The sequence below is a fragment of the Schistocerca americana genome, chromosome 1 (assembly GCF_021461395.2).
Source record: "Schistocerca americana isolate TAMUIC-IGC-003095 chromosome 1, iqSchAmer2.1, whole genome shotgun sequence".
Lineage (NCBI taxonomy): Eukaryota > Metazoa > Arthropoda > Insecta > Orthoptera > Acrididae > Schistocerca > Schistocerca americana.
Genome location: NC_060119.1, coordinates 417,098,929 through 417,114,220, shown reverse-complemented (window position 1 = coordinate 417,114,220; position 15,292 = coordinate 417,098,929). Strand labels below are relative to the sequence as shown.

At 55.8% G+C, this 15,292-nt stretch overlaps 9 non-coding genes and 2 pseudogenes across 9 annotated transcripts; all 11 read right to left on the bottom strand.

The window, feature by feature from the left end:
* Positions 1-243: 243 nt before the first annotated feature.
* Positions 244-436, bottom strand: LOC124553154. Its single transcript, XR_006968011.1, has one exon. It is a non-coding gene; the product is annotated as a U2 spliceosomal RNA (small nuclear RNA).
* A 736-nt stretch (positions 437-1,172) lies between these two features.
* On the bottom strand, positions 1,173-1,365 carry LOC124553142. Its single transcript, XR_006968010.1, has one exon. It is a non-coding gene; the product is annotated as a U2 spliceosomal RNA (small nuclear RNA).
* Positions 1,366-2,101: 736 nt separating this feature from the next.
* Positions 2,102-2,294, bottom strand: LOC124553131. Its single transcript, XR_006968009.1, has one exon. It is a non-coding gene; the product is annotated as a U2 spliceosomal RNA (small nuclear RNA).
* Positions 2,295-3,029: 735 nt separating this feature from the next.
* Positions 3,030-3,222, bottom strand: LOC124553109. The gene has a single exon (XR_006968008.1). It is a non-coding gene; the product is annotated as a U2 spliceosomal RNA (small nuclear RNA).
* Positions 3,223-3,959: 737 nt separating this feature from the next.
* Positions 3,960-4,152, bottom strand: LOC124553098. Its single transcript, XR_006968007.1, has one exon. It is a non-coding gene; the product is annotated as a U2 spliceosomal RNA (small nuclear RNA).
* A 731-nt stretch (positions 4,153-4,883) lies between these two features.
* Positions 4,884-5,076, bottom strand: LOC124553087. The gene has a single exon (XR_006968006.1). It is a non-coding gene; the product is annotated as a U2 spliceosomal RNA (small nuclear RNA).
* Positions 5,077-5,811: 735 nt separating this feature from the next.
* Positions 5,812-6,004, bottom strand: LOC124553076. The gene has a single exon (XR_006968005.1). It is a non-coding gene; the product is annotated as a U2 spliceosomal RNA (small nuclear RNA).
* A 734-nt stretch (positions 6,005-6,738) lies between these two features.
* Positions 6,739-6,931, bottom strand: LOC124553065. The gene has a single exon (XR_006968004.1). It is a non-coding gene; the product is annotated as a U2 spliceosomal RNA (small nuclear RNA).
* A 724-nt stretch (positions 6,932-7,655) lies between these two features.
* Positions 7,656-7,827, bottom strand: LOC124553938 (annotated as a pseudogene).
* Positions 7,828-13,794: 5,967 nt separating this feature from the next.
* Positions 13,795-13,906, bottom strand: LOC124554661 (annotated as a pseudogene).
* Positions 13,907-14,642: 736 nt separating this feature from the next.
* LOC124553054 lies at positions 14,643-14,835 on the bottom strand. Its single transcript, XR_006968003.1, has one exon. It is a non-coding gene; the product is annotated as a U2 spliceosomal RNA (small nuclear RNA).
* Positions 14,836-15,292: the final 457 nt, after the last annotated feature.

Below are 15,292 nucleotides of genomic sequence, written 5' to 3'. Positions count from 1 at the left end.
TCTTCTGTGCCCATATAAATTACCAGCCTAGTGTAATGCGGCTGCAAGAGCGTTCCGGCTAACCGCAAAAAAAAAAAAAAAAAAAAAAAAACTTCGTAAGATAATGTTAAATTAATTACAAGAAATCGAGGTGTGTAAGCAGCTAACTACTGGGCAAATCGACAACTACAACAAGTTTTGCTACCAGCGGAATATCTGATCACTACAGAATATTAACCCATTTCAGGCTGTGTTTTAATTAATGTTAGGTGGGCCGATCCCGGCGGTACTGCAATGCCGGGCCAACCCGCGACAGAGGTGGAGCAAGCCCCTAGCACTCCGTCATGAGCCAAAAATGAGTTTAATATTCTGGTCCTGCGATGCAGGACGTATCAGATATTAAGCTGATAAGAACAGATACTACACTTTGATCTTAGCCAAAAGGCCGAGAAGCGATAAGGAAAAACCGCAAGTCGAAGGGCCTAAATGCTTGCAGCGTGTGCGCTCCACATGTGGGAGTGACACACGGTGGTACGGGCCGATATGGCAACAGGCGACCGTCGAAAACATCGCAAAAGCAAGTGCCGGAAAGAAGGACAATTCGCGAGAGCACTCGTCAACAGCCCAGTACTACCCTCCACGGCGAACAGTAAACTGCGACTCCCATTTGAACGCCGCCGGCTGCCAGGGCAGTGGAGAAGCCGTGAGGCCGCCCCACAGCAGCGCCAGGCCGGCGCGAGCTACACCGGCGCGAGGCCGGCGCGAGCTACACCTAGCCGAGTGCTTACATCGTCCACCGCCTACTGCATACGTGTGTACACACGTATTCTGCGTGCGTGCGGCGGCGACGACGACGTTCGCGAGGAGCTAAGGATATAACTCCAAAAAATTTAATTAAAATTATCTGTGGCCGGACCATATGTGACGCCAACGAGGCATCCGAAGGCACTCTTCTGTGCCCATATAAATTACCAGCCTAGTGTAATGCGGCTGCAAGAGCGTTCCGGCTAACCGCAAAAAAAAAAAAAAAAAAAAAAAAAACTTCGTAAGATAATGTTAAATTAATTACAAGAAATCGAGGTGTGTAAGCAGCTAACTACTGGGCAAATCGACAACTACAACAAGTTTTGCTACCAGCGGAATATCTGATCACTACAGAATATTAACCCATTTCAGGCTGTGTTTTAATTAATGTTAGGTGGGCCGATCCCGGCGGTACTGCAATGCCGGGCCAACCCGCGACAGAGGTGGAGCAAGCCCCTAGCACTCCGTCATGAGCCAAAAATGAGTTTAATATTCTGGTCCTGCGATGCAGGACGTATCAGATATTAAGCTGATAAGAACAGATACTACACTTTGATCTTAGCCAAAAGGCCGAGAAGCGATAAGGAAAAACCGCAAGTCGAAGGGCCTAAATGCTTGCAGCGTGTGCGCTCCACATGTGGGAGTGACACACGGTGGTACGGGCCGATATGGCAACAGGCGACCGTCGAAAACATCGCAAAAGCAAGTGCCGGAAAGAAGGACAATTCGCGAGAGCACTCGTCAACAGCCCAGTACTACCCTCCACGGCGAACAGTAAACTGCGACTCCCATTTGAACGCCGCCGGCTGCCAGGGCAGTGGAGAAGCCGTGAGGCCGCCCCACAGCAGCGCCAGGCCGGCGCGAGCTACACCGGCGCGAGGCCGGCGCGAGCTACACCTAGCCGAGTGCTTACATCGTCCACCGCCTACTGCATACGTGTGTACACACGTATTCTGCGTGCGTGCGGCGGCGACGACGACGTTCGCGAGGAGCTAAGGATATAACTCCAAAAAATTTAATTAAAATTATCTGTGGCCGGACCATATGTGACGCCAACGAGGCATCCGAAGGCACTCTTCTGTGCCCATATAAATTACCAGCCTAGTGTAATGCGGCTGCAAGAGCGTTCCGGCTAACCGCAAAAAAAAAAAAAAAAAAAAAAAAAACTTCGTAAGATAATGTTAAATTAATTACAAGAAATCGAGGTGTGTAAGCAGCTAACTACTGGGCAAATCGACAACTACAACAAGTTTTGCTACCAGCGGAATATCTGATCACTACAGAATATTAACCCATTTCAGGCTGTGTTTTAATTAATGTTAGGTGGGCCGATCCCGGCGGTACTGCAATGCCGGGCCAACCCGCGACAGAGGTGGAGCAAGCCCCTAGCACTCCGTCATGAGCCAAAAATGAGTTTAATATTCTGGTCCTGCGATGCAGGACGTATCAGATATTAAGCTGATAAGAACAGATACTACACTTTGATCTTAGCCAAAAGGCCGAGAAGCGATAAGGAAAAACCGCAAGTCGAAGGGCCTAAATGCTTGCAGCGTGTGCGCTCCACATGTGGGAGTGACACACGGTGGTACGGGCCGATATGGCAACAGGCGACCGTCGAAAACATCGCAAAAGCAAGTGCCGGAAAGAAGGACAATTCGCGAGAGCACTCGTCAACAGCCCAGTACTACCCTCCACGGCGAACAGTAAACTGCGACTCCCATTTGAACGCCGCCGGCTGCCAGGGCAGTGGAGAAGCCGTGAGGCCGCCCCACAGCAGCGCCAGGCCGGCGCGAGCTACACCGGCGCGAGGCCGGCGCGAGCTACACCTAGCCGAGTGCTTACATCGTCCACCGCCTACTGCATACGTGTGTACACACGTATTCTGCGTGCGTGCGGCGGCGACGACGACGTTCGCGAGGAGCTAAGGATATAACTCCAAAAAATTTAATTAAAATTATCTGTGGCCGGACCATATGTGACGCCAACGAGGCATCCGAAGGCACTCTTCTGTGCCCATATAAATTACCAGCCTAGTGTAATGCGGCTGCAAGAGCGTTCCGGCTAACCGCAAAAAAAAAAAAAAAAAAAAAAAAACTTCGTAAGATAATGTTAAATTAATTACAAGAAATCGAGGTGTGTAAGCAGCTAACTACTGGGCAAATCGACAACTACAACAAGTTTTGCTACCAGCGGAATATCTGATCACTACAGAATATTAACCCATTTCAGGCTGTGTTTTAATTAATGTTAGGTGGGCCGATCCCGGCGGTACTGCAATGCCGGGCCAACCCGCGACAGAGGTGGAGCAAGCCCCTAGCACTCCGTCATGAGCCAAAAATGAGTTTAATATTCTGGTCCTGCGATGCAGGACGTATCAGATATTAAGCTGATAAGAACAGATACTACACTTTGATCTTAGCCAAAAGGCCGAGAAGCGATAAGGAAAAAACCGCAAGTCGAAGGGCCTAAATGCTTGCAGCGTGTGCGCTCCACATGTGGGAGTGACACACGGTGGTACGGGCCGATATGGCAACAGGCGACCGTCGAAAACATCGCAAAAGCAAGTGCCGGAAAGAAGGACAATTCGCGAGAGCACTCGTCAACAGCCCAGTACTACCCTCCACGGCGAACAGTAAACTGCGACTCCCATTTGAACGCCGCCGGCTGCCAGGGCAGTGGAGAAGCCGTGAGGCCGCCCCACAGCAGCGCCAGGCCGGCGCGAGCTACACCGGCGCGAGGCCGGCGCGAGCTACACCTAGCCGAGTGCTTACATCGTCCACCGCCTACTGCATACGTGTGTACACACGTATTCTGCGTGCGTGCGGCGGCGACGACGACGTTCGCGAGGAGCTAAGGATATAACTCCAAAAAATTTAATTAAAATTATCTGTGGCCGGACCATATGTGACGCCAACGAGGCATCCGAAGGCACTCTTCTGTGCCCATATAAATTACCAGCCTAGTGTAATGCGGCTGCAAGAGCGTTCCGGCTAACCGCAAAAAAAAAAAAAAAAAAAAAAAAAACTTCGTAAGATAATGTTAAATTAATTACAAGAAATCGAGGTGTGTAAGCAGCTAACTACTGGGCAAATCGACAACTACAACAAGTTTTGCTACCAGCGGAATATCTGATCACTACAGAATATTAACCCATTTCAGGCTGTGTTTTAATTAATGTTAGGTGGGCCGATCCCGGCGGTACTGCAATGCCGGGCCAACCCGCGACAGAGGTGGAGCAAGCCCCTAGCACTCCGTCATGAGCCAAAAATGAGTTTAATATTCTGGTCCTGCGATGCAGGACGTATCAGATATTAAGCTGATAAGAACAGATACTACACTTTGATCTTAGCCAAAAGGCCGAGAAGCGATAAGGAAAAACCGCAAGTCGAAGGGCCTAAATGCTTGCAGCGTGTGCGCTCCACATGTGGGAGTGACACACGGTGGTACGGGCCGATATGGCAACAGGCGACCGTCGAAAACATCGCAAAAGCAAGTGCCGGAAAGAAGGACAATTCGCGAGAGCACTCGTCAACAGCCCAGTACTACCCTCCACGGCGAACAGTAAACTGCGACTCCCATTTGAACGCCGCCGGCTGCCAGGGCAGTGGAGAAGCCGTGAGGCCGCCCCACAGCAGCGCCAGGCCGGCGCGAGCTACACCGGCGCGAGGCCGGCGCGAGCTACACCTAGCCGAGTGCTTACATCGTCCACCGCCTACTGCATACGTGTGTACACACGTATTCTGCGTGCGTGCGGCGGCGACGACGACGTTCGCGAGGAGCTAAGGATATAACTCCAAAAAATTTAATTAAAATTATCTGTGGCCGGACCATATGTGACGCCAACGAGGCATCCGAAGGCACTCTTCTGTGCCCATATAAATTACCAGCCTAGTGTAATGCGGCTGCAAGAGCGTTCCGGCTAACCGCAAAAAAAAAAAAAAAAAAAAAAAAACTTCGTAAGATAATGTTAAATTAATTACAAGAAATCGAGGTGTGTAAGCAGCTAACTACTGGGCAAATCGACAACACAAGTTTTGCTACCAGCGGAATATCTGATCACTACAGAATATTAACCCATTTCAGGCTGTGTTTTAATTAATGTTAGGTGGGCCGATCCCGGCGGTACTGCAATGCCGGGCCAACCCGCGACAGAGGTGGAGCAAGCCCCTAGCACTCCGTCATGAGCCAAAAATGAGTTTAATATTCTGGTCCTGCGATGCAGGACGTATCAGATATTAAGCTGATAAGAACAGATACTACACTTTGATCTTAGCCAAAAGGCCGAGAAGCGATAAGGAAAAACCGCAAGTCGAAGGGCCTAAATGCTTGCAGCGTGTGCGCTCCACATGTGGGAGTGACACACGGTGGTACGGGCCGATATGGCAACAGGCGACCGTCGAAAACATCGCAAAAGCAAGTGCCGGAAAGAAGGACAATTCGCGAGAGCACTCGTCAACAGCCCAGTACTACCCTCCACGGCGAACAGTAAACTGCGACTCCCATTTGAACGCCGCCGGCTGCCAGGGCAGTGGAGAAGCCGTGAGGCCGCCCCACAGCAGCGCCAGGCCGGCGCGAGCTACACCGGCGCGAGGCCGGCGCGAGCTACACCTAGCCGAGTGCTTACATCGTCCACCGCCTACTGCATACGTGTGTACACACGTATTCTGCGTGCGTGCGGCGGCGACGACGACGTTCGCGAGGAGCTAAGGATATAACTCCAAAAAATTTAATTAAAATTATCTGTGGCCGGACCATATGTGACGCCAACGAGGCATCCGAAGGCACTCTTCTGTGCCCATATAAATTACCAGCCTAGTGTAATGCGGCTGCAAGAGCGTTCCGGCTAACCGCAAAAAAAAAAAAAAAAAAAAAAAAACTTCGTAAGATAATGTTAAATTAATTACAAGAAATCGAGGTGTGTAAGCAGCTAACTACTGGGCAAATCGACAACTACAACAAGTTTTGCTACCAGCGGAATATCTGATCACTACAGAATATTAACCCATTTCAGGCTGTGTTTTAATTAATGTTAGGTGGGCCGATCCCGGCGGTACTGCAATGCCGGGCCAACCCGCGACAGAGGTGGAGCAAGCCCCTAGCACTCCGTCATGAGCCAAAAATGAGTTTAATATTCTGGTCCTGCGATGCAGGACGTATCAGATATTAAGCTGATAAGAACAGATACTACACTTTGATCTTAGCCAAAAGGCCGAGAAGCGATAAGGAAAAACCGCAAGTCGAAGGGCCTAAATGCTTGCAGCGTGTGCGCTCCACATGTGGGAGTGACACACGGTGGTACGGGCCGATATGGCAACAGGCGACCGTCGAAAACATCGCAAAAGCAAGTGCCGGAAAGAAGGACAATTCGCGAGAGCACTCGTCAACAGCCCAGTACTACCCTCCACGGCGAACAGTAAACTGCGACTCCCATTTGAACGCCGCCGGCTGCCAGGGCAGTGGAGAAGCCGTGAGGCCGCCCCACAGCAGCGCCAGGCCGGCGCGAGCTACACCGGCGCGAGGCCGGCGCGAGCTACACCTAGCCGAGTGCTTACATCGTCCACCGCCTACTGCATACGTGTGTACACACGTATTCTGCGTGCGTGCGGCGGCGACGACGACGTTCGCGAGGAGCTAAGGATATAACTCCAAAAAATTTAATTAAAATTATCTGTGGCCGGACCATATGTGACGCCAACGAGGCATCCGAAGGCACTCTTCTGTGCCCATATAAATTACCAGCCTAGTGTAATGCGGCTGCAAGAGCGTTCCGGCTAACCGCAAAAAAAAAAAAAAAAAAAAAAAACTTCGTAAGATAATGTTAAATTAATTACAAGAAATCGAGGTGTGTAAGCAGCTAACTACTGGGCAAATCGACAACTACAACAAGTTTTGCTACCAGCGGAATATCTGATCACTACAGAATATTAACCCATTTCAGGCTGTGTTTTAATTAATGTTAGGTGGGCCGATCCCGGCGGTACTGCAATGCCGGGCCAACCCGCGACAGAGGTGGAGCAAGCCCCTAGCACTCCGTCATGAGCCAAAAATGAGTTTAATATTCTGGTCCTGCGATGCAGGACGTATCAGATATTAAGCTGATAAGAACAGATACTACACTTTGATCTTAGCCAAAAGGCCGAGAAGCGATAAGGAAAAACCGCAAGTCGAAGGGCCTAAATGCTTGCAGCGTGTGCGCTCCACATGTGGGAGTGACACACGGTGGTACGGGCCGATATGGCAACAGGCGACCGTCGAAAACATCGCAAAAGCAAGTGCCGGAAAGAAGGACAATTCGCGAGAGCACTCGTCAACAGCCCAGTACTACCCTCCACGGCGAACAGTAAACTGCGACTCCCATTTGAACGCCGCCGGCTGCCAGGGCAGTGGAGAAGCCGTGAGGCCGCCCCACAGCAGCGCCAGGCCGGCGCGAGCTACACCGGCGCGAGGCCGGCGCGAGCTACACCTAGCCGAGTGCTTACATCGTCCACCGCCTACTGCATACGTGTGTACACACGTATTCTGCGTGCGTGCGGCGGCGACGACGACGTTCGCGAGGAGCTAAGGATATAACTCCAAAAAATTTAATTAAAATTATCTGTGGCCGGACCATATGTGACGCCAACGAGGCATCCGAAGGCACTCTTCTGTGCCCATATAAATTACCAGCCTAGTGTAATGCGGCTGCAAGAGCGTTCCGGCTAACCGCAAAAAAAAAAAAAACTTCGTAAGATAATGTTAAATTAATTACAAGAAATCGAGGTGTGTAAGCAGCTAACTACTGGGCAAATCGACAACTACAACAAGTTTTGCTACCAGCGGAATATCTGATCACTACAGAATATTAACCCATTTCAGGCTGTGTTTTAATTAATGTTAGGTGGGCCGATCCCGGCGGTACTGCAATGCCGGGCCAACCCGCGACAGAGGTGGAGCAAGCCCCTAGCACTCCGTCATGAGCCAAAAATGAGTTTAATATTCTGGTCCTGCGATGCAGGACGTATCAGATATTAAGCTGATAAGAACAGATTTTTATTTTCCAGAGATAATTCTTAGTTACAGTTTTAAGAAGTATAAATTTAAGAAAGAATATCCATGACTCTATATAAATCGAGTATTACAAATTTAATGAAAATTTTAAGTTAAAATATATAGTAGACGGTTCTAACCGCACTTAAATAGTTGAATCTTATTCTAATTCGTGGGTTAAGCCCACTACTTAAATATTGGAAGACCGTGTTAGGCGCGGATGCTTAAGTATATTACCTTAAGACTAATTCCGCGGTAGGCGCGGCCTTAGATAATTCACACTGGGGAAAGTTTGGAGCTAGTTTTAGGGTCTATTTTATTTATTGCATTCTTCTCCATGCCCTGACAGCACACTGCACATGCACGGCTGCCAGCGGCTGGTGTGCCACGCACGCAGGCGGGTCACACACAGCCGGACTTCTCCCCTCTGTCCGCCTTGCGGCAGATGTCACCGGGGTGTCGTGGCAGGAGGGCGTTGCTTCCCACGCTGGCTGGAGACTGCCGGGCAGTAGGCACACGTTTGGCGCCGCCTAGCACCGCGCCAACCGAGGTGGGGGCCATATTCGGCGGACACCACGGAGGGAGGGGCACCAGGCAGCACCGCACGCACCGCTACTGACTCGGCACTGCTGCAGTGTGGCGCGAAGATGGTGTAGCGCCGCAGGTCCCGCGTCGTGGAGGAGAATCTCGACGCCGACGTCACGAAGGCACCGACCTCGAAGTTCTCCGACGACTGCAGTCTCGAGGGTCTCGCAGCCTGACGTCAGAGCATGCCACAGTCTAGGGGGACACATACTGGCGGTGGCCAGTAATGTGTTCCACGTAAATGTCGCGGGACCACTTGATGGTGTCAGACACCATCAGCCGCCGCATCAGTTGGCAGTAGCGGCTAGCGATGCCTAGGTGCCGAAGCACTGCATCGTTCTGGCGGTCCCACGCCCCCAGACTGCCAACAACCAGGGCGTCGACAGTGACGGAATAGCCGCGAGCGGCTAATCCGCGCGCAACGTCGGCGTACTTTATCCTCTTCAGTTGCCGAGCGTTGTCGAGCGCAATCCGCCTATTCTCGAAGGGGATTGTCACATCGACGATGGTCACAGTCTTAGCGGCCTCGTCAGTTATTACGAGGTCCGGACGCAGCCCACTGCTGTCCCCTATGACGGCTTGGTTGATCCTGATGTCAGGAACAGCAGCGTTTCCTCTCCTTGGCCGCCCAGCGACTGCTGTCGCGAGGCGGTTGAGGACCGCGTTGTGGCGATACTGCAGGGCTGCTGAGTGCACCATGCACGCGTTGATCACGTGCGGGAGCGTCTCGTTGTTGTGGCCACAGCGTCGGCAGGCTTTGTTGTTGTTTGCCCGCCCATCAAAGCGGCGACAACCGTTCAGAGGCACGACTCCGAGCCTGGCGCGATGGATAAAGCGCCAGTCTGCGAAGCGGGTGTATTTGCCTCCCGCTATGAAGTGGTTGGACGCTGTGGACTCCCTGGTACACTCGAACACCTTCCCCTGGTCAGGTTTCCTGAGTAGGAGGTTGCGCAGGCGCTGCCTCAGACACTCGCGGAGCGTCCGCGAGAGAAGACGTTTGGCGCCCCCTCCCACCCGGACATGCTCGACGCCAGTGTTGACGGTGCGTCCCACGCTGTCATCATCGTGTTGCGGTCCATCGCCGCCATCATCGAGGTGTCGTGTAGTCACAGGCGCCGTCCCCTCCGTGGCCGGCTGCGTCACCCCTCCGATGCCGCCGTGTTCCGCGTCGTCAGCGATGGCGGGTCGGCCGCCGACCTCCACCTGCAACTCAGAAAGCAGCTCACTCCAGCGCCAAGTGACGCCACGCGGCGCTAGGCGCCTTGTGGCGTTCCTGACGCGCGTCCACAGTGACTGGATGTCACCTCCGTCGCGTGCGAGGTCACCCTCAGTGCTGCCGCTAAGGTAGGTGGCCAAGTCGGAACGACTCGGCTCCCTCCCCAGTCGGCGTCGCGCGGCCGTAGATAGTGTGGCCCAGGCGATGTCTCGGACGGTGGCGTCGTCGCAGTGCAGCATGCGGAAGCCGTGGACGATCGTCGAGATGTCCGCAGCGTCCGCGAGCGGCGTCAGGCCGCATCCTCCCTCTCCCAGCGCGAGGTACAGCTGTTCGGTGGACGCACGCTGTGGGAGGAACAGCCATGATTTGACAGCCGCTTTCACTGCCTTGTCGAGTGCAGATAGCGGCCCCTTGCGTACCGCTCCGCCCCGCATGACAAAGTCAAGCCTAGGGAGGAGAAAGACACGCACAGCGTCAATCTTCTGCCAGGGAGCCAGCAGGGAAGCGTCCAGGTGCTGCAAGTCGCGTCGAATTGCCGCGATCGCATCCGTTGGCGTCTGCGTGACTTTGTACCCGGTGGGAACGCCAAGATGGAGGTAGGCGTCACCCGCACCGAGCACGGCTGGTTCTCCCCCTTGCAGGGCGAATACCGAGCCTAGTGTCTGCCGACGGCGGATGTGAAGCGTGGCACACTTCGACGGCTTGAAGGTAAGCCCGGCCCACGTCGCCGCCTCACCCACAACATTGAGGAGCGTCTGCATCGCCTCTGAATCCCGCGCCAGAAGCACGATATCGTCCGCATACGCCAGTGCACTCACACTGACGCCGCTAAGCGGAATACCACACTCATTTCTGAGTGAGGTTGCGGCGCGAAGTACCGGCTCGAGCGCGAGATTAAAGACGATGGGCGACAGTGGACAGCCCTGCTTGACCCCTGCCTGGATCTCTATCTCCTCCGTTAGTCCGTCAGATGTACGGACGCGGGTGGAGCAACCATCGTACATGTCGGCAATTAGATGGTGCAATTGCTCTGGTAGTCCCATCCTGCTCAGTACTCCAAGGAGGTGAGCGTGAGGCACTGAACCAAAAGCATTCGCCAGATCAAGCCAAGCAAAGCATGCTTGGCCTCCCCTGCGCCTTGCATCGTCAATTGCCGTCTGCACAATGAAGTTGTGCTCGTAGCAGCCTTCAAACGTGCGGAAGCCCTTCTGTTCTGGGGAGAGCAGGTTCAACCGCTCTGCCCAGAGAGAAGTGCGGTCCGCAACGATTGCAGCAAAGAGCTTAGAGATGGTAGAGCTCAATGCTAAAGGCCGCCAGTTTGTCACGTCCGAGACGTCCCCTTTCTTGTGGATGAGGACGGTAGTGGATATTTTCCACTGCACCGGAGTCTTCCGCTCTTTCCAGCAGCGCGAGAAGATCTTAGCTAGCACGTGGCAGCCAGGATCCTCACGTCGCAAGTCCGAGTAGGTGACTCCGTCTGCCCCAGGAGCAGTATTGCTCGCCTTCTGGAGCCGCTGTTGCACCTCTGAAGGTGTGATCGGCAGCAGGACCTCCTCGCTGACATCAGGAGGCGTGGTGGCGGCAAAGTCCGGGACAGCAGCTGGTGCATCTGAAAGAGAGAAGTCAGATTTACCATAGATCTTTTTAAAGTGCTCCGTGAGCACGCTGCCATCGATTTGGCAGTACGGTGACGTCTCGCCAAGGACGCGCTGCATCGCCTTGCGCCGGTCCGCGCGGTACAGCTTCTGAATCTCAGACGCTGCATTCGCGTCGTACCGACGCTCGGCGGCCGCCGCGCGCCGTGCGCCACGTCCACCGCGCCGCCCACCGCGGCCGCGTGTAGGGGCAGGGGGAGGGGGATTGGCAGCAGCGTCGGCGCGGCCCTGGCCGCGGTGCGCTGCTGCTGGTGGCCCATCCTGTCGACCTCCGGCTGCCTGGCGTTGTGGCTTCGTCTCGGCGATCTCGGCGATGAAATCCTCGACGGCCGCGACGAATGCGTCCCACGGTTGGTTGTGGACGCTCTCCAGGGCCGCCAGCCAGCGCCGCTGCCTCTCCGTTAGCCGAGCGTCGGCCGGGGGAGGGGGGGGCGGAGCTGCCTCAGTTGCGCCCTGTTCGAAGGGTACAGGGGGGCCTGTCAGGTCTGGTGTAGGACGGGAGCCTTGCGGCGGGAGGTTGGGACTGGGCCGGGTGTTACGGCGTCGGCGTCTCCTCTTCTTGCTGCCAGTTCTCGGAGACGCAGCTGCAGTCCCTCCGTTCACGTCGCGCCGCTCCGTCGTCTGCGTCGGTGGTGGTGCCGTGCTGCCATCTGGCGTGGGCCGCTCAGTGCTGCTTTCGATCGCCGCGCTGATGACAGGTGGCGCAGCGGTAGCAGCAGGGGCCGGTGTAGCTTGCGCCGGCCTGGCGCTCGGGTCGGGCGCCCCGCGGCTGGTGTTCGCCGCGCCGCCAACAGATGGCCCGGCGGTCGCCAGCGGCCCGCCGCCGGCGCGAGAAACACGGGGTGTAGCTCGCGCCGGCTGACCGGACGCGCCGGCTCGCCCCGGGCCGCTGCTACGCGGACTGGGTGCCCGACGATCGCTACCAGATGGCGCAGTGGTCGTAGGGGTGGCCGGTGTAGCCCGCGCCGGCCGGGCGTCTCGAGGTGTAGCTCGCGCCGGCCTGGCGCTCGGGCCCAGCGCACCGCGGCTGTTGTTCGCCGCGCCGCCAACAGATGGCCCAGCGGTCGCCCGCGCCCTGCCGCCGGCGCGAGATACACGAGGTGTAGCTCGCGCCGGCCGCCCAGGCGCGTTGGCTCGCGCCGGACCGCTGTTACGCGGACTGGGCGGTATGATGCGCCGTCGGTCCGGGGGCGGTGGTCTGCGTCCTGCAGCACGGCGTCTGTCCCTCCTTGGGGTGACTACGTGCCACTCGTTATCTGAAACAGAGGCTGCTTGTTTAGTAGCACTCCCTGCCTGAACGGAGACGGAGTGACGGGCGTCACTCGACGTAACCGCCGGCAGGGCAGAGGAAACGCGGCGCGTATACGTCTGCGACCGCACAAGCACCACACCATCCGGTGCATCAGCCGGGCGCGCGGCCTTTGGTGCGTCAACCGGCGGCGCGGCTGCGCCGTGAATGACAACACCAACGGTCGCGGCGAGCGAGGCAGCCTGCCTGCCACTGCCCACCCGCACCGCAGAGCCACCTGTTGGCGGCGTAGCGAATGCGGGCGGCAGTCCCAGGCCGGTACCCACGCTCCCGACAGATGGCGGGCGGGAGGCGCCTGCGGCAGCCGCACGACGTGGCCAGCGTGCGCCACTGGGCGCAATGGCCGGCGCGGGCGGCGGCGAGCCGCGGCCCATGCCGGACACTGCGCCTCTGGCCGGAGCGACGCGTTCGGCGGCAGGCGTCGGCAGCGTGCTGCCTTCACCTCCCGAACTTGCGCTCGGCACTCGTGGCGACGCGGTTGACGTCGCGGAGCGTGTCGGCAGGGGGATGCCAGACCTCCTCGGCGTGCGCACACAAAGTACACACGACGCGGGGGTGGCAACCACCGCCGTCCTGGGCGTCGCAGACGCCTGCACACTCACACAGGGTGAGGGCAAGGCAGCCTGTGAGCCCACCACGCTGCTGCGGGTCAGGACCGCCGCGTAAGTTAATCCTAAGTCCAGCCGGTCTGTCCTACTAGCTTCGGGGACCGGACTGGGCTGTGGCCATAGCCCCTCTCTATTATCTAAGGCTAGGCGGCCTATGGTACTAACTTCCCGAGCCGCTTTCGCCTGTGGCTTTCGCCCAGCACTAACTAAGGACGAAGGGCCTGTCCTACTAGCTTCGGGGGCCCTCGCCTGTGACCTCCCGCCGGCTGACCTCTCTGGGTGCCCCAGAGAGCCAGACACGGCATCGTGTCCCACACTCACTCTCCCCCGACTGGCAGCGCCGGGGGTTGCGGAATCTGCATTGCAGAGCCGCTGGTGTAGCCGCAGCGTCTTCAGCCGCGGGTCGCGTCGGCCGCAAAACTTACACTCGAAAACGGGAACCGTTTCCGGGTCGTGCAGCCTCCTGTAGTGGCGGAGAAGGGCCGAGTGGTCCTTGTACTCCCCAAAAGTTGGTCTCCCGGCAGCCTTGGTGACGAAGCAGATCCGGCAGCGGAAGACCTCCGCCGGCAGCGTCACCACAAGCTCCATTGTTCAGGTCGCGGACCTGAAACAGGAGAATAAAAGCGACCGCTTCCCGGTGCAGAAATCAGCCCATATCAGCCCATATTAAGCTGATAAGAACAGATACTACACTTTGATCTTAGCCAAAAGGCCGAGAAGCGATCAAGGAAAAACCGCAAGTCGAAGGGCCTAAATGCTTGCAGCGTGTGCGCTCCACATGTGGGAGTGACACACGGTGGTACGGGCCGATATGGCAACAGGCGACCGTCGAAAACATCGCAAAAGCAAGTGCCGGAAAGAAGGACAATTCGCGAGAGCACTCGTCAACAGCCCAGTACTACCCTCCACGGCGAACAGTAAACTGCGACTCCCATTTGAACGCCGCCGGCTGCCAGGGCAGTGGAGAAGCCGTGAGGCCGCCCCACAGCAGCGCCAGGCCGGCGCGAGCTACACCGGCGCGAGGCCGGCGCGAGCTACACCTAGCCGAGTGCTTACATCGTCCACCGCCTACTGCATACGTGTGTACACACGTATTCTGCGTGCGTGCGGCGGCGACGACGACGTTCGCGAGGAGCTAAGGATATAACTCCAAAAAATTTAATTAAAATTATCTGTGGCCGGACCATATGTGACGCCAACGAGGCATCCGAAGGCACTCTTCTGTGCCCATATAAATTACCAGCCTAGTGTAATGCGGCTGCAAGAGCGTTCCGGCTAACCGCAAAAAAAAAAAAAAAAAAAAAAAAACTTCGTAAGATAATGTTAAATTAATTACAAGAAATCGAGGTGTGTAAGCAGCTAACTACTGGGCAAATCGACAACTACAACAAGTTTTGCTACCAGCGGAATATCTGATCACTACAGAATATTAACCCATTTCAGGCTGTGTTTTAATTAATGTTAGGTGGGCCGATCCCGGCGGTACTGCAATGCCGGGCCAACCCGCGACAGAGGTGGAGCAAGCCCCTAGCACTCCGTCATGAGCCAAAAATGAGTTTAATATTCTGGTCCTGCGATGCAGGACGTATCAGATATTAAGCTGATAAGAACAGATACTACACTTTGATCTTAGCCAAAAGGCCGAGAAGCGATAAGGAAAAACCGCAAGTCGAAGGGCCTAAATGCTTGCAGCGTGTGCGCTCCACATGTGGGAGTGACACACGGTGGTACGGGCCGATATGGCAACAGGCGACCGTCGAAAACATCGCAAAAGCAAGTGCCGGAAAGAAGGACAATTCGCGAGAGCACTCGTCAACAGCCCAGTACTACCCTCCACGGCGAACAGTAAACTGCGACTCCCATTTGAACGCCGCCGGCTGCCAGGGCAGTGGAGAAGCCGTGAGGCCGCCCCACAGCAGCGCCAGGCCGGCGCGAGCTACACCGGCGCGAGGCCGGCGCGAGCTACACCTAGCCGAGTGCTTACATCGTCCACCGCCTACTGCATACGTGTGTACACACGTATTCTGCGTGCGTGCGGCGGCGACGACGACGTTCGCGAGGAGCTAAGGATATAACTCCAAAAAATTTAATTAAAATTATCTGTGGCCGG